The sequence below is a fragment of the Notothenia coriiceps genome, unplaced genomic scaffold (genome assembly GCF_000735185.1).
Source record: "Notothenia coriiceps isolate Sejong01 unplaced genomic scaffold, NC01 NC01_scaffold00038325, whole genome shotgun sequence".
Taxonomy (NCBI): Eukaryota; Metazoa; Chordata; class Actinopteri; order Perciformes; family Nototheniidae; genus Notothenia; species Notothenia coriiceps.
In genome coordinates, this window is record NW_011371026.1 from 1 (window position 1) to 4,115 (window position 4,115).

The 4,115-nt window shown below is 34.9% G+C and overlaps 1 long non-coding RNA gene across 1 annotated transcript; it reads right to left on the reverse strand.

Annotated features, from left to right (window-relative positions):
- Positions 1-219: 219 nt before the first annotated feature.
- LOC104968142 (uncharacterized) lies at positions 220-3,373 on the reverse strand. The gene is made up of 3 exons (XR_800792.1): positions 3,260-3,373; positions 1,500-1,569; positions 220-682 (listed from the first exon to the last, which is right to left on the reverse strand). It is a non-coding gene; the product is annotated as an uncharacterized lncRNA (long non-coding RNA).
- Positions 3,374-4,115: the final 742 nt, after the last annotated feature.

A 4,115-nucleotide genomic window follows, 5' to 3' on the forward strand; every position in this document is an offset into this window, starting at 1 on the left:
TTTTAAATTCATGACAGAAGCTTTGACCCACATTGCGAGAATAAATGTGGTTGATTTAAAAAGGAAGACTTTTAAATTAACAAGAAGAAATATGTATATTGTTAAATATATTATTTAATATAAAACAGGTAAATTACAAGATTGATTATTTGAGAGAAAGGGTTTATTTTGGGACATGTGTTCAGAGTACTTGAAATGTTTCTTGCAAATGTATGATTTTATAAAATCACAGAATAATCCGGTTATTTTCTTGTAAACTTTACTATTTTAAATCTCTGAAGTTCTGGTATTTGTTACCAAATATTACCCCAGAAATTATCTGTTTTTACCTACAATGATCCGAATACACCACGACATATTTCTACATGGGAGGAGAGGATGTAATGTTAATTGGAACCGAGAAAAATCCTTTTAAAAACTCAATCAATAAATAAAGAGGATTGACTTCCAGTGAAAAACTACCAGGAAATAATCTATAAAGAAAATTATTATTAAATCTGGTGAAAACACACGACAGTTGGCTTTAAATAAATACTAATATCTGGAACAGTGAGCTGTGGTTTCAGTGCAGATTGATGCTAAATATGTTTTGAGTCACCTTGAGGAAGAAAAGTCCAGGATGAGGTCTCCGTCTGTCCTCTTGTTCCCCGGGTCCTCCGTTAGCTTGTAGCTCTCCAGATCACTGCAGGTCAATGGAAACGTTTGTTAGCATGACTTCTATTAACACTAACAGAAACTAAACATTTAGTTTATTCCTCTCTCTTACTGCACTGTTGCTCCATGACCTACAATGTACGAAAAGCCAAACATTTGAGCTGTGTACCTTTGACATAATTTTACAGTCTTTGTTTCCCATTTTATTTGACCACACAGATACAATCCATATAATGAACAATAAGGAATGTGTCAGGATGGGCCAGGAAACTACCAATAACTAAAGAAACTGCTTACAATAATTACACAACAAAATACAACAACAAAAAGCACAAAACAGGCGGAGAAGACAACCAATTATTAGACAACAATGACTACAAATGTATATATGAAATAGTTTGGATTGATGGTATACTACCATAGAGTGCCACAGTGACGCGTCCTAAAACCCGGAAGTAAGTTAGCATTTTACCACTTCCGGTTCCCTCGACAAAAAAGAAATTTCTCCATAGGATTTTGAAAAATAGCTCGAAGACATGTGGAGATTATCCGACTGAACAAAATGTGATCTGTCTCTTAAATGTGTCTCAACCACAGACCTGATTTCCAGCTATTTTCCTAAATCCTATGGAGAAAGTGTTTTTTTGTCAAGGGATCCGGAAGGAGTTTACTTCAGGGTTTTATGTCGCGTCACTGGGGCACTTTATGTCCCTTAAACACAGTCCAGGCAATCTCTGGAAGGCATTAGAGTATTTTTGAGCTGTGTTGTTACTTCTCTAAATCCAAATCAGCTGGATTTCATCTAAAGGAACCCAGAATAAAGATTAATAAGTGTGTTTTCTGACCTCTCGTTGTCGTTCCCCCAGCAGAGCTGCCTCATCCTCCACTGAGCCATGTGGGCCAACCCCTCTCCGTCTGCACACAGAGACACACATCACACACTCTTTATTTACAGTAAAGAGATATATAATTAACACAATAAATGTGATCACAATAACAGGCTGACATTGTGGATTTCACTGTAATTAGCACTGTGTATTTAAATCCTTTTAGTATAGAACATAATGCAGAAGGTGTCCTGCTATCACTTTCTAGCATGTGATAATCAGATTATAGATTAAAAACTGAAGCTAAACTGTTACTGTGAACTAAACGATAGCTAATCTGAATGTAACTGGTAGCTAAACTATAGTTTTATATCTGTTAAAATAAACTGTGAGCTAATCTAAACTACCTTTATTTAGCTACTAACTAATAACAAGAAACAGATTTACATAATAAACTAAACAGTTAACCTGAAAGCAGCTAAACCAAATGGTTAACTAGTATAAACCACATTATCTCAGACGATGAACTCAACAGTTCATGATAAACTAACTGTTTGAAATGCTAACTGTTAGCTAAACTAAAATGAACTAGTTAGCTGCTAAAGTGAACTGTTAGCTAACCTGACAGACTATTTCAGCTAACTAATATATATTTACACACTCTTTAAGCTCATAACCTAACAGTTTAGCTAACCTTAAACAACTCTCTATTGTAGCAGCTAAATATAACTGCTAGCTAACAAAACCAAGTCACCCAGCAGCTTGACTCAAATGTTTTCTAAGCTAAAAAACGGCTAAGCTAAACTAGTAGCATGTTAACCAATTCGAATTGTTTAAGATGCTAAATATCTGTTAGCTAACAAACTGTTTCAACTGCTGTTTAACTGCTTAGCTGATGCTTTATTTGTTTGTGTTTAAATGTGAGCTTAGCTGCCTGAAGATTGGTATTTCAAATAAAACGAACTTTTCTAACATCTAAACTGAAACAAGTTTTAGCTGCTAGCTAAACTGTGAGTTAACCTGAAACTACTTTTTTAAGCTGACAAACTGAACAGTTAGTACATCTCAAACAGACAAACAAACTATTCAAGCTACTTAACTGACATTAAAATAGCCTGGATTACATTATTTTAGCAGCTAAATATAACTGCTAGTTAACAAAACCAAGTCATTCTGCCGCTTAACTAAAATGTTTTCGAAGCTAAACGGCTAAGCTAAACTGTTAGCTTACCTGAATCGAATTGTTTAAGATGCTAAATATCTGTTTGCTTACAAGCCTGGAGATTTGAAATATAACAAACTGTTTAACTGCTGGTTAACGGCTATGTAACTGCTGTTTAACTGCTTATTTGATCATTAGTTTAGCTGCCTGAAGATTGTTATTTAAACTAAAAACAAATGTTTTTTTACAACTAAACTGTTTTAGCTGCTAAACTTAAACTGTTAATTTACCTGAAATAAAGTGCTTAGGCTGCATTGACCTGTTGGATAACATGAACTGAAATGTTTAAGCTTGTTAGATTCTAAACTAAACTGTTACTTAAATTGACCTGTTTTAGTTTCTAAATTGAACCCAAATTTAAAAAAACTAACAATTTTAGCTGCTAATTTGAGAATATATTGCTCTGTCTGCTTTGGGTTATTTAGCTAATTTCACATTTATACAAAATAAAGCAGATTCTGGTGGATTGTATCGTACATCACAGCTCTTAAATAATAGTTTTTGGGGATCCATATAGTAATTGTACTTTATGTGACTTTATTAGATCTAAATGTACCGCTGCGCAGGGAGTCATCCTCCGGCAGATCTTCATCCAACATGAGGTCGTCATCGTCCAGATCACAAGATTCCAGGTTTTCCAAAACGTCCTGAAATAAAGAAAAATAGAGACTTTTATTTACTGTACTTTATTTATAAATGTGCTGTTCCCCCAGCAGACACCAGAGGGCGCCAGAGGATTGAATAATGAAATCTGATGCAGAGCTCAGAGGTAAAGGAAGCTTTTTCAATATTTACCTATGGACAGAAACTTCACCTGATTTCTGAGTTTGGAAAATAACCATTGGAACACAAAATACTGAGCATGGACCCACAACATTTTTAATAGTTCTTACTTTTTTTTACTGCCTGTTGTTATCCTGACTTGTGCATTTTTTAAATAATTATATTAATTATTTAAAAAAATACTGTTTTCTCCTGTTTTTTTTAATAGTTTTTAATGTATTTTAAATATGTTTTTTTATTTAAAATATGTTATTATATTATTTAAAACATTTGTATTTCATTTTTTTCTTCAAAATATTTGGCTCCATCCATTTTATTTAGCTTTTTTATTTATTTTCTATATAGATTTCGACATAATGTTTTCAGGTGAGAGACAGGTGAGAGAGGGGAGAGACAGGTGAGAGAGGTGAGACAGGTGAGAGAGGTGAGACAGGTGAGAGAGAGGGGAGAGACAGGTGAGAGAGGGGTGTGAGACAGGTGAGAGACAGGTGAGAGAGGTGAGAGACAGGTGAGAGAGGGGAGAGACAGGTGAGAGAAAGGTGAGACAGGTGAGAGAGGGGAGAGACAGGTGTGAGAGAGGGGAGAGACAGGTGAGAGAGAGGTGAGAGAGGGGAGAGACAGGTTGAGAG